We start from the raw sequence: 15,165 nt of genomic DNA, 5'->3' as shown, positions 1-15,165 counted from the left end.
ATGTCCTCCTCGGCCTCCCAAGTCGCTTCCTCGACTGGTTGGCCCTTCCACTGGACCTTTACTGCAGAAATTCTCTTGGACCTCAACTGGCGAACTTGTTTATCAACAATGGCAAATGGCTCTTCTTCATAACCCAAACTCTTATCTAGCTGAACTGTGATGAAGTCCAACACATGTGATAGGTCAGCATGATACTTCCGGAGCATAGATACATGGAAAACCGGATGAACTCCTGGTAGACTGAGAGGCAATGCAAGCTCATAAGCAACCTCCCCAACTCGTCTCAACACCTCAAATGGGCCTATAAACCTTGGTCTCAACTTGCCCTTCTTCCCGAATCTCATAATTCCCTTCATCGGCAAAACCTTCAAGAGAACTTTTTCACCTACCATTTCTGATCCGCGTAACTCTTCTGTCTAAACTGTGTTGTACGAAGTCGCTCCTGAATCAACTTTACCTTTTCCAAGGCATCCTTTACCAAATAAGTACCATATAACTTAGCCTCATCGGGCTCAACCCATTCGATAGGTGAACGGCATCGACGGCCATATAAAACCTCAAATGGATCCATCTCGATGCTGGATTGGTAACTGTTATTATAAGCAAACTCGGCCAAAGGCAAGAAACGATCCCACTGACCTCTAAAGTCAATCACACATGCCCTGAGCATATCCTCCAAAATCTGAACTGTCCGCTCTGACTGCTCGTCAGTCTGCGGATGAAAGGCTGTGCTGAGCTTTACACAGGTCCCTAATTCACTCTGTACTGCTCTCCAGAAATGTGAAGTAAACTGAGGGCCTCTATCTGATATGATGAAAATTGGCACACTGTGCAACCGAACTATCTCCTGAATATAAATCTGGGCCAACCTCTCTGAACTATACGTAGTCACAACAGGAATAAAATGTGCCGATGTCACGACCCGAAATTTTCCACCGACGGGACCGTGATGGCTCTTAACATTTCACTTGCCAGGCAAGCCAACGTTAGAGAATCATTAACCCAATTCCTTATTTCTATTCAGTAAATAACAATAATTAACTAAGATAAAATATAATAAGTGCGAAATATTATAAAACTGTATTAATTACTACCACCCATATATGGAGTCACAATTCACGAGCATTCTAGAATTTGCTACAAGTAATATTCAGAAAGAAATACAACTGTCTGAATGAAAGAAATAGTAGAACAGAAAAGATAGACGGGAACTTCAAGGTCTGTGAACGCCGACAGATCTACCTTGAGTCTCCGGACAGTGGACCAATAGCAAAATCTCGATCAACCCGAGCCGGTATCAAAATATGCACAAAAAGTGCAGAGTGCAGTATCAGTACAACCGACCCCATGTATTGGTAAGTGTCGAGCCTAACCTCGACGAAGTAGTGACGAGGCTAAGGCAAGGCACCTACAAATCAACCTGTATAATTTAACAGTGTATATGCAAATAACAGAAATGAAGAACTAAACAGGAAATGTCGGGAGCGGAACATACTGAGGGGGATACAAGATAAAGAACTACAACAGAATGATCACCGGAGCAGTTAATATACCATGAATTAACAGGAATAGTGAATACAGTAAGGAAAAATGCACGGCATCACCCTTCGTGCTTTTACTCTCAATCTCACCATAAAATTAATAGAAACGGCACGGCATCACCCTTCGTGCATTAACTCTCATATCATGGCACGGCATCACCCTTCGTGCATTAACACTCACAATATGGCACGACATCACCCTTCGTGCATTAGCACTCACAATATGGCACGGCATCACCCTTCGTGCATTAACACTCACAATATGGCACGGCATCACCCTTCGTGCATTAATACTCACAATATGGCACGGCATCACCCTTCGTGCATTAACACTCTCCCTTACCATAATGCAATGCATAAATAACAACAGGGAGATAGAATAACAAGTACAAACCTTACATCAACATTTGGTTCCATAATATCAATCTCAACTTTGAAATAAAAACTCAATTATCACCAGAAAAATCCGTAAACATGATAAGAACGATAAATTGAACAACACTAGTATAACACGTAGCAATTTGGCATAGGAATGAGACAATATAAGAAAAACAGAGAAACATGTTAAACAGGTAAATTGGCGGCGCATAAGTACTCGTCACCTCACATATACGCCGCTCACATGAATGTCAGTTAGCAAGTAATCTAAGGTTCCTAATTCCCTCAAGTCAGGGTTAGACACAATACTTACCTCGCTCCGAAGGCCACTTAATTCTCAATCACAACTTTTCCTTTAGAATTCACCTCCAAACCACTCGTATCTATTCAAAAATGACTCAATAATATCAAACATTGCTAAAGGAATCAATTATATTGCATAAATTAAATTTCTCAAATTTTCCAAAAAGTCGAAAAATCGACCCCGAGCTCGCTTGGTCAAAACCCGAGGTTCGGACCAAAATGCTTTTACCCATTCACCCCCAAGCCCGAATATGTAATTAGTTTTTGAATTCGACCTCAAATTGAGGTCTAAATCCCTAAATTTCTGAAATTCCTAGTTTCTATCCTAACCCCTAATTCTACCATGAAAACTCTAGATTTTAGATTGAATTCTTGTAAAAATGAAGTAAAAGATTGAAAGAAACGAGTTAAGGAACACTTACCTATGATTTGGGGAAGAAAATATCTTTGAAAAATCGCCCTAGGCCTCCTATCCTATTGAAACGAGAAGAAAAAATGGCTGGAGTTCGAATTAAATGAACTCACTGCCTAGCGACCTTCGCACCTGCGCATCCGCACGTGCGGACAGGACGTGCGCTTCTGCGGAAAATGACTGGGCCAACTGGGGCCATACCTGCGGACAGAGTTCTGCTTCTGCGGTCCCGCTCCTGCCGAGAGAAGTCCGCATCTGCGGAAAAATGAAGTCCAGGCCTGGGTCGTACCTGCGGGGCTATCTCTCGCACCTGCGACCAAAGACTCGCAAGTGCGGGTACACCAGATTTGGTGCACCGGCAGCCTTGTTGAGGTTTGAACTCAACTCGCGCATCGCCCGAATGCCACCCGAGCCCTCGGGGCTCCAAACCAAATATACACGCAAGTCTAAAAATATCATACGGATTTGCTCGCACGATCAAATCGCCAAAATAACACCTAGAACTCTGAATTTATCACCAAATTGAATGAAATTCTCAAAAATAATTTAAAATTACTATTTTCTCACCCGAAGGTCCGAATCACATCAAATCAACTCCGTTTCTCACCAAATTTCTCATACAGGTCTTAAATATCATAATGAACTTGTACCGGAATTCGGAACCAAAATACGGACTCGGTAGTAACAATGCCAAAAATCAATCAATTTTTAAAAATAATTAATTTTTAGACTTTTAATTTTCATCAAAAATTCATAACTTGAGCTAGGGACCTCCGAATTCGATTCGGGGCATACGCCCAGGTCCCATTATTCGATACGGACCTACCGGGATCGTCAAAATATGAATTCGAGCCCGTTTACTAAAACTATTGACCGAAATCAACTAAAATCAACTTTTGAGGCAAAATTTTTTATTTTCATTAGTTTTCAGCATAAAAGCTTTCCGAAAACCTGCCCGGACTGTGCACGCAAATCGAGGAGGGTAAAAATGAGATTTTTAAGGCCAAAGAGAGCAAATTCGAGTTCTAAAACATAAGATGACTTTTTGGGTCATCACATTCTCCACCTCTAAAACAATCGTTCGTCCTCGAACGGACATAGAAAAGTACCTGGGCTGATGAAAAGGTGGGGATATCTACTCCGCATATCGGACTCGGACTCCCAAGTAGCTACCTCAATAGGCTGACCTCTCCGCTGCACTCAAACTGAAGGGTAACTATTTGATCTCAACTGGCGAACTTGCCAGGCTAGAATTGCCATCGGCTCCTCCTCGTAAGTCAATTCCCTGTCCAACTGGACAGAGCTGAAATCTAACACATGGGATAGATCGTCGTGATACTTTCGAAGCATGGACACATGGAATACCGGATGAACAGCTACTAAACTAGGTGGTAACGCAAGCCTGTAAGTCACCTCTCCCACTCTCTCCAGAATCTCAAAAGGTCCGATATACCTAGGGCTCAACTTGCCCTTCTTTCCGAACCTCATTACACCCTTCATGGGTGATACCCGAAGTAACACTCTCTCTCCGACCATGAATGCAACATCACAAACTCTACGGTCGGCATAACTCTTTTTCCTGGACTGAGCTGTGCGAAGTCGATCCTGTATAATCTTGACCTTATCCAAGGCATCCTGTACTAAGTCTGTGCCCAACAATCGAGCCTCTCCCGGCTCGAACTACCCAACTGGCGACCGACAATGCCTACCATATAATGCCTCATAGGGAGGCATCTAAATGCTCGATTGGTAGCTGTTGTTATAGGCGAACTCTGCAAGGGGCAAGAATTGATCCCACGATCCTCCAAAGTCTATAGCACAAGCGCAGAGCATATCCTCCAAGATCTGAATAGTACGCTCGGACTGCCCGTCCGTCTGAGGATGAAATGCTGTGCTCAACTCAACCCGCTTACCCAACTCACGTTGAACTGCCCTCCAAAAGTGCAAGGTAAACTGTGCTCGATCAGAAATGATAGACACGAGCACACCGTGAAGACGGACGATCTCACGAATGTAAATCTCTGCCAACCGTTCTGAAGAATAGGTAACTGCCACAAGAATGAAATGCGCCGACTTAGTCAGCCTGTCCACAATGACCCAAACTGCATCGAACTTCCTCTGAGTCCGTGGGAGTCCAACAACAAAATCCATAGTGATACACTCCCACTTCCACTCAGGAATTTCTAACCTCTGAAGTAAACCACTAGGTCTCTGATGCTCACACTTTACCTGCTGGCAATTTAGGCACCGAGCTACATAGGCAACTATGTCCTTCTTTATTCGCCTCCACCAATAATGCCTCAAGTCCTTATACATCTTGGCAGTGCCCGGATGAATAGAATACCGGAAACTGTGGGACTCTTCAAGGATCAACTCACGAAGTCCATCTATATTAGGCACACAAATATGACCCTGCATCCTCAAAACTCCGTCATCTCCAACAGTAACCTGCTTGGCACCACGGTGCCGCACTGTGTCTCTAAGGACAAGTAAATGAGAATCGCCATCCTGCCGATCTCTGATGTGCTCAAACAAAGAAGACCGAGCAACCGTACAAGCTAGAACATGGCTGGGCTCAGAAATATCTAACCTCACAAACTGGTTGGCCAAGGCCTGAACATCCAATGCAAGCGATCTCTCACAAACTGGAATATATGCAAGGCTACCCATACTGACTGACTTTCTACTCAAAGCATCAGCCATCACATTGGCCTTCCCGGGATGATATAATATGGTGATATCATAGTCTTTCAATAGCTCCAGCCACCTCCCCTGCCTCAAATTGAGTTCCTTCTGCTTGAACAAATACTGCAAGCTCCGATGATCAGTGAATACCTCATATGGAACGCCGTAAATATAGTGCATCAAAATCTTCAGCGCATGAACAATGGATGCCAGCTCTAGATCATGAACATGGTAATTCTTCTCGTGAACCCTCAGCTGCCGTGAAGCATATGCAATAACCTTGCCACCCTGCATCAATATCGCACCCAGACCAATACGAAATGCGTCACAATATACTGTATAAGATCCTGAACCTGTGGGTAACACCAATACCGGTGTTGTGGTCAAATCAGTCTTGAGCTTCTGAAAGCTCGCTTCACACTCATCTGACCACATGAACGGGGCACCCTTATGGGTTAATCTGGTCAACGGGGCTGCTATGGATGAAAATCCCTCCACAAATCGACAGTAATAGCCCGCAAACCCAGGAAACTACGGATCTCTATAGCTGATATGGGTCTAGGCCAGTTTTGGACTACCTCAATCTTCTTAGGATCCACCTGAATACCCTCTGCTGACACAACGTGACCCAAGAAAGCAACTGAACTCAACCAAAACTCGCATTTTGAGAACTTAGCATATAACTGGCTGTCTTTTAGAGTCTGAAGAACGATCCGAATGTGCGGCTCATGCTCCTCTCGATTGTGGGAATAGATCAAGATATCATCAATAAACACAACCACAAAGAAATCTAAGTAGGGTTTGAACACCCGATTTATCAAATCCATGAATGTTGCTGGGGCATTTATCAGCCCAAATGACATCACTAGAAACTCATAATCCCAAACTGAGTCCGAAAAGCTGTCTTAGGAACATCAGATGTCCTAATCCTCAACTGATGGTAGCCAAATCAAAATCAATCTTTGAAAACACCTTGACACCCTAAAGCTGATCAAATAAATCATCAATCCTCGGCAATGGATACTTGTTCTTGACGGTGACTTTGTTTAACTGCCGATAATCTATACACATCCTCATCGATCCATCTTTCTTCTTCACAAACAACACCTGTGTACCCTAGGGCGAGACACTAGGTCTAATGAAGCCCTTATTAAACAAATCTTGCAACTGCTCCTTCAATTCTTTCAACTCTGGCGAGGCCATGCGATATGGCAGAATGAAAATAGGCTGAGTGCCCGGAGCCAAATCAATGCAGAAATCAATATCCCTGTCGGGAGGCATCCCCGGCAGGTCTGCAGGAAATACCTCTGGAAACTCACGAACAACCGGCACCGAATCTATGGAAGGAACCTCCGTACTAGAATCGTGGACATAAGCCAAATAAGCTAGACACCCCTTCTCGACCATATGTCGAGCCTTCACATAAGAGATAACCCTGCTGGCAGAATGGCCAAGATTGCCTCTCCACTCTAATCGAGGCAACCCCTGCAAGGCTAAGGTCACCGTCTTGGTATGACAATCTAATATAGCATGATAAGGTGACAACCAATCCATACCCAGTATAACATCAAAATCAACCATGTCGAGAAGTAGGAGATCTACACGAGTCTCAAGACTCCCAATGGTGACCACACACGAACGATAAACACGATCTACAACAATAGCATCTCCCACTGGTTTGGACACATACATTGGAGCAGTCAAAGAATCACGGGGCACAACCAAATAGGAAGCAAAATAGGATGACACATAAGAGTAAGTAGATCCCGGATTAAATAGAACTGAAACATCTCTACTGCAAACTGAAACAGTACCTGTGATAACAGCGTCAGATGACTCAGCCTCAGGCCTTGCTGGGAAAGCATAACACCGGGGCTGGGCCCCACCACCCTGAACTATGTCCCTGGGACGGCCTCTAACTGGCTAGTCTCTACCTCTAACGGCCTGACCTCCACCTCTAACAGTCTGGCTTCTACCTCTGGCTGCCTGACCCCTACCTCTAGCTGGCTGAGCAGGTGGTGCAACACTGGTGCCGGAACCATGGCACGAGAACTCTGATGATGTGAGCTGCCCGTTGCCCGAGGGCAAAATCTAGCAATGTGCCTCGGATCACCACAAGTATAACATAACCTCGGCTGCTGTGACTGCGGACCCTGAAACTGACCCTTTATAGCCCCTCAAATTTTAATAGCCCATTATTTTCCCATTGACACAAAATGGCCCTCCGGCCCAAACATATTACATCTAATATCCCGAAATATCTATTTTATATACTTGTTGTATAGTGACAGTCTATTTTGTATATTTGTTGTATAGTGACAGTCTATTTTGTATATTTTTTGTATAGTGACAGTCTATTGTATATAAATTGTATAGTAGTAGTCTATTTAGTATATTTTGGTATAATGACAGTCTATTGTGTATATATTTTATATAGTGACAGTCTATTTAGTATAATATTTGTATAATGACAGTCTATTTTTGTATATATTTTGTATAGTGACAGTCTATTGTATATAAATTATATAGTGACAGTCTATTTTGTATAATTTTTGTATAGTGACAATCTATTTTGTATATATTTTATAATATACCAATATTCAAATCTATTTTCACCGAAAGAAATACATAAATATCCATGTAAATATATACTAATGGTGGGCCTAAAATTAAATTATCATCAAAATCAACTAATGACATATATGTCGAAATTTATTTAGTGAAAACCAAAGGATTTCCCTAGCAAAGAAAGTTAGCCCAGAAAAAAATGAGGCAATAACAGAGAGCTTGAGATTTTTATTCAAAGGGTGGTTGCCCCTCTCTGTTTAGCCAATCATTTTCTTTTTCCACTTTTAAAACAAAATCATCAGCCCTTGAATTCCTGAAAATACGTACTACTATACAGTTATTTCTTCAGCATCAATCAACAACAATAGTCAGATATCTCTTTCTCTGTCTCTGTTTCTGTAATTTTAGTTCCTCTTTTTTGGTACATAATAATTGAGGCAGTGATGATATTTTATCCGAATTCTGGGCTAACTGAATCGGGCATAGAGACTATCCGACCCGTATCTTGGCCTGGCAAATCACCGGACGGCCGGCGATTCAAAGATTTTTACTTTGCATGCAATCAGTGATTTTGCAGCCATGGCGTGGTCGCCTCTCTTTTCTGCGATCTATCTTTGCAAATATGAGCCTCTTAGTTAAGTACTTTTGGGCTAGCCAATAGAATTACTTTTGGGCTATAAAATATATATTATAATTTTGGGCTACCGGGTGTTAAAGGTTTGGTTCGAATGGCTATAAATGAATTTTGCTCATTCTTTTATAATATTTCCATGTGACTTTGATTCGGACTCTATAAAATTTTAGTATATGGGTTCAGATATCCAGAAAAAAAGGAATTCAGATAAATTATTTTGTTACTTCATATCACAAAGGCTAAACATCAACCACTGTAAAATATGATAATTCACACTTAAGTGTTATAGTTAAAATTATTAAAAGGTTTTTCTACAATGTATAATAATTAAAGAATAAATTGTTTGAATCACCAAAGTGATATTTTATTTTGCAAGAATGAGCACTGAAAATTAAATTAATACTTAAAACAAATAAAGAGAATCAAGTAAGAAATGTTGGCTGTGCACCATACCGATTTCAAACGAAAAAACTAGCCGAACTAAAAATATTTTTGGGTTTTTATATTATTCTTTTGTTTAATTTTGATTTCAATATGACCATTTAAAATTTTGATTTGATTGAGTTTTGTTATATAGTAAACTGGAAAGTCAAAATTTTATTCAAATAAAAAAAGATTATCAAATTAAATTCTTATGCATAGTGATACCTTAGATAGAAATTTTAAAAAATGGCTCTACGAAATGTAAATTTAACTAGTTCCGTTAACTAACTGAGTAATGACATACTTTATCTTACCCTCATAATGATAATGATGCACTGTTTTCATTTTATTATTTTTTAAAGCTTGAGTATACATTAGAGTATGACTTTATTTTGCACTTTTTGTACGTGCATTTTCAGAGACCAAAATCAACAGTTTCTTCATCACATGAAATTCTATATATCTATATTATTATAAAAGTATGAATAAAATATTAAATTATAAAAATAACCTTTTAATATTAAGTATAATAACTCACAATAAAAGGATATAATCGGAATTCTAGACATTAGCCTTGTAATCCTATTAGTTTTAGGACATAATACTACACGTTAGGAATCGTACTTTATGAATCTTATTAGTATAATTATTTTCGAGCATAGATATTAGCCTTGTAATCCTATTACTTTTAGGATATGCTTCTTAAAAAATTCCTATTACCAATTTAATTTGAAAACGTGTTATATTGTCCAAATTTATTTAGAAACAGGAGAGCATATATTATTATAAAAGTACGAATATAATATTGATAGACTAAAATATTAAACAGAAGAACTCATAGGGAAAGTACATAGCTGTAATAACTTATTTTTTTGGACTACAATAACTTTTATGTTAATTTTTTTAATATTTAAGATTTTAAAATTAATACAATCTTGTCTATTGAATTTTTATTAAAAATATGTAGGAAAGTTTAATAAAATCAATTTTATAAGAATCCTCCATATTGGTAATACATTACCACTTTATAATATTCAATACAAAAAAAAAAGTAATTCTAAACGGACTGCATAAAGCGTTGAAATTGAGAAAAAATCCCCACGCTAATATATTATTATATTATATTTAAACTGCTTTCCTACTCAAATAAATTTTTTTATTATTAATTTTTCGTGTAATATAGAAAAATATACCAAGTTATTAAAGAACAACTGAGAAATGTTTTAAGAATATAAATGTGTGAGAAAAGAAAGAAAGATGTTGGTAAGAGCCAACACACTAATGATTTTGCAAACATAAAGATCTAAAAGTGGAATGTCATCGATCTTTTTACTCTTTGAAAATAAAATTTATGGTGGATAAATTTATAATCATTGTTAAATATTCAAACATGAGATGAACTAATATTAAGAATCTAAATCAATAGAAAATAAATTATATTTTATGTTAAAACCAAATAATTAAATTTTTCAATTAATTATTTAGCAAAAAAATCCAATTAAATTATTTTTTAAATTCATCATATGAGTAAAATTATTTTTCAAATTGAAAAAAATATAATATTAAGAAGGACATACAAGTGTTTGAGGAAGCACAATCAAAGCTAAATCCTGAACAAGAATAAGTTTTCAAGACTATATTATAAAATAATTGACTCTGGTATAGCGGGATTATCCTTTGTAGATGCCTCCGGCGGAATCAAAATAATATTTCTATGTCATGCATTACTTGCCAATGTCATATCAAAAGGCATGATATTGTTAGCAATAAGAACAAGTGGTGTACCAACAATGATTTTATTATGAAATCATACAACTCACTTTTGATTTGATATATCTCTTCAAACATCTGAAATAACCATCACAAATATATCAAATCAGATCAATAGTACTAAATTTATAAGGAAAACAAAAGTAATAATATGGGATGAAGTGCTTTTGGCTAAGCATTAGACGATCGAAACAATCGCCCAAAGCCAAACGACCAGTCAGGTCGTTACACGTTTGGTGGAAAAGTAATAGTTTGGGAGGTGATTTCTGTCAAGTACGATCAGTAGTTCCAAAATTAACCAAAGCAGATTGTAAAAGCTAGCTTGCCAAAATTATACTTATGACCTTAAATGAAAAATATTCAAATGACAAGAAATATAAAAGTAAGAACAGATCCAACGTTCAGTGACTTATTGCTTCGTGCAGGAAACGAAGATGAGAATTCAATAAAAGATGATTTGGTTCTTCTAGAGCACTTGGTTATCAACCCCAATTGTAATAGTAGTGAAAATTGATCTTCCATTGCATATAGGTTTATGCTCATCATGCTACTGAAAACTTAGATCCGCTGAATAGCTTATGTAATAGTACACATATGGTATATAGAAGTTTTGACATAACGTCATACATGCGGAACTTATGATACTAGTCAATCTGCTTCTAAGTATGTGTTTATCCCCGAATTCAACTTTCGTCTTCCGAAACTAAAGAATATCCTTTTAAATTTGTGTGAAAATAATTTTCAGTATGTTTATGTTTTGTAGTTATAATAAATAAAGTATAAGGACAAACATCCTAAATATTGAACTATATTTACCACAATAGTAACCAAAGCATTAGAACAAAACATATACAAAAAAAACACTGTCTATAAAGAAGTGTTCGGTAAGATACCATCACATTAGATACCTTTAAACTACAATACTTAATTATCTACTTAATATGACTAAAATTGATCATTTATTTAATTAAATGTTACTGTTTCTTCATATAAATAAATATTTAAACCATCATGTGTCATTTATTAACGTGCAACGCACGTTTATAGATACTAGTATATTGATATAAGCCAATCCAACACCCATTTTGCATTTCTTAACCAAACTTTATAATGTCATATGTGATTGATCAATGTCAAGTTAGGCCACCTCCCGGCAGTGCAGCTGAGCTGACACTCCCTCTCACATATTTTGATAGGTTTTCACCGTAATCGGCGGATTTTATTCTACAAGCTTCCCATTTCCAAATCCGATATCGTCCAAACCATTATTCCTAGTCTTAAGGATTCTTTCTCCCTTAATCTGAAACACTATATACCCTTAGCCGGTAACGTTTCTTGTCCACTGAATTCAAGCGGTTATCCTGAATTGCTTTCTGTAACAGGAGATTCTGTATTTGTTACTTTTTCTGAGACTGATATGGATTTCAATTTTTCCAGTGGTAATCATCCTCGTTATACTAAGGATTTTTATCACTTTATTCCGCAGTTGGCGGAACCTAAGGATGCACCTGGGGTCCAATTAGCCCCTATTTAGCCATTCAAGTGACACTTTTTCCGAATCATGGCATATCCATTGGTTCAACTCACCATCATGTCGTTGGTGATGGTGCTAGCTTTGTAGGGTTCACAAAAGCATGGGCTTCGCTCAATAAATTCGGCAGAGATGAGCAATTCTTAGCTAAAGAGTTCATTCCATATTATGATAGGTCCGTAATCAAAGACCCTCATGGACTAGGGATGTCAATATGGGATGAAATGAAGAAAAATAAGCTTGAGAAGTGTGGACTCTTCCTGATAAGGTTCGAGTTACATTTATTATAACACGAGATGACATTGGGAAGCTCAGGAACTTAATTTTGTCAAGACAATCCAACCTAACTCATGCAACATCTTTTACAGTAACGTGTGCTTATGTATGGACTAGCTTAATAAAATCAAAGGCTATAGGGAAAGAGATAGCGAGAATGAAATGGAGTTCCTTGTATGTGTAGCAGATTGCAGAGCGCGATTCAGTCCACCAATTCCTCCATCATATTTTGGGAATTGCCTAACACTACTAGAAAACTGCCAAAAATCGTCCATCAAAACCGACCGAAATCGATCGAAAATATAGGAAAACCGATCGATTTTCGACCGCTTTTAATTCGTCGTAACAATAGTGGTCGCTAAGGTGTTGCGACCGAAGACGGTCGTAATTTTCCGACCGAAGTCGGTCGGTTAATTCAACTGTTGGTTGACCGCTTTAACTAACAACTTTTGTTGGAAAAATAAATATACCGACCGAAATCGGTCGGTGTTATTTAAATTAATTTTTATTTATTTTTTACAATAGCGACCGACGTCGGTCGGTATTGTAAATATATAATAATTTTTTATTTCTTTGTAAATTTTAACAGACCGACCGAAATCGGTCGGAAATTATGAATTTTTGGATTTTAATATGAGAATTCCGACTGAAATTGGTCGGTTTTCTGGGTAAAAACCTGGCAGAATATGCCTGCTTTTAAGCTACACCACATGCCAATTACAACCAATAACCATCCTATAATGGCAACATTACATAGTTGCCATTCAACCACAATTAACCAACAACAACCACAATAACAACAACAGTTAACCAACAACAACCACAACAACAACTCTAATAACAACCACAACCATAACAACAACACTAATAACAACTACAACCACAACAACAACGCTAATAACAACCACAACCACAATAACAACGCTAATAACAACCACAACAACAACTCCAACCACCACAACAATAATATAAATGTTCAATAATAAAATAATATCAATAATACAATCATCATTCAAAACTATTCTAACTAAATATTCACAAGTTTAAGACTTTGTTTATCAATACACACCATTCAATGAGTGTTTTGGATTGCATCATCTCCATCTTCACTACTAGAAGCTTCATCGTCGGCATGGTTCGAAGGATCACGATGAGAAGGACTAGCATCTGGGGAAGGCTCACGAGACCGGGGAATGGGAAAAGCACCACTCGCAAGAAGATTGGCCAACTGACCTTGAAGGAGATTAAATTGTTGGTCCCTCTTTTTTAGATGAACTTGAAGGGTATCAAATTGTTTATCTCTCTTTTGTTCTCTAGGCTTTGTCTCTTCAAGCTTTGATGTCAGCTTTGTGATCTTCTTCTCCATAGACGAGATAGTCGACCTATTAATTGCCTCGCCTTGGGCGGAAGTCCCTATACCTTGCAATCCAGCCCCGTAGCGCCGAAATGATCTCTCTGGAAGGCCATATGCTATCCCCTTTTTAAGACCACCGACAATATCCAACCATATCTTTTGCGCTTCTTCGTCTGAAACGGGTGGTCGCTCGCCTTGCTCATTCGGTGGCAAGCTCTGAGTGTACTCCGCCACATTAATCTTGTAGCGACCCTTTATTTAGAAGATAGAAAATTATTAACTATATAATATTATAAATATTAATTTCAAGTTATAGTAGTTATGAAACTTACATATGTAGGCTCCGCCCGGTCCTGGACCTATCTAGTTGGATCCGTCGGTGCCTTCTTCTTCTGGATGTGAGTCTCCATGAAGAACTCATCATGAGTCATCTTCCTCCCATATTTTTTTTCGTACAAATATAATAAAATATGTTAACTAAATTAAAATATATAAATATAGTTTGATAAAAATAGAATTAAATATTTTAAGGAATTACTAGTAGTCTCCTCGCAGTCCCCATGCTCCTTGCACCCACACAGTGCAAGGAACCACCCTTCTCAGATTCTCGGGCTTTCTTTCCCTGTTCACTCATCTTCTCGAATTTTTCAGTAGTCCACTGCCTCAGCAGATCCTCCCATATATACGGTAGAACCCATGAAGGCTTCTTGCTCTTCTTCCGAACAGAACAAAAGGAATCAGATAGTCTCTTACAGCATTTGAACTCAAAATTTGCAAAAATGACACTGTTATGCCGGTCCTCCCAGGCAAACTTAGTCTGCAAATGAAGTGTGTAACGTTAGATGAAATTATTGTTAATATAATGCTTAAATAGATAAGAATTGTATTAAAACGTTAAATTGGTTAAAAATTTGCTCCACGAGCTTCAGTGGAAATTCACCCCAAGTCACATAGGGTGCATCATGCAACCGGCCAAGAGCTTCAGTGATTATCTTTGTAGTCTGATGACTAGGTATGAACCTGCAACATAACAATTTTATTAAATAAACAAGACTAGCTATTATAATTTTGCAAAAACAAAGAAGTAATAAATAAATCTTACCTATTGCCCTCAGGCCTGATGATCATTATATGATAATGATCATACCTCACTTCCTCTAGATCATCATCATCGATGAATCTGAAGCTTGCGTAGAAGGGGAGGCATCTGGCTCAACACTACTATCCTGAAGGCAAAGTCTAGAAATGCTAGGAGACAAACTTGGTGGAGAGGGAGACAGGGTCGCTGAT

At 38.4% G+C, this 15,165-nt stretch overlaps 1 pseudogene; it reads left to right on the top strand.

Annotated features, from left to right (window-relative positions):
• The window catches only part of LOC107807192 (phenolic glucoside malonyltransferase 1-like), a 136,512-nt pseudogene extending 123,685 nt beyond the window's left edge, over window positions 1–12,827 (top strand).
• The last annotated feature ends 2,338 nt before the right edge of the window (window positions 12,828–15,165 follow it).

Source organism: Nicotiana tabacum, chromosome 23 (assembly GCF_000715075.1).
Source record: "Nicotiana tabacum cultivar K326 chromosome 23, ASM71507v2, whole genome shotgun sequence".
Taxonomy (NCBI): domain Eukaryota; kingdom Viridiplantae; phylum Streptophyta; class Magnoliopsida; order Solanales; family Solanaceae; genus Nicotiana; species Nicotiana tabacum.
Note: the sequence above shows the minus strand (reverse complement) of the source record. Positions and strands in the feature narration are given on the sequence as shown.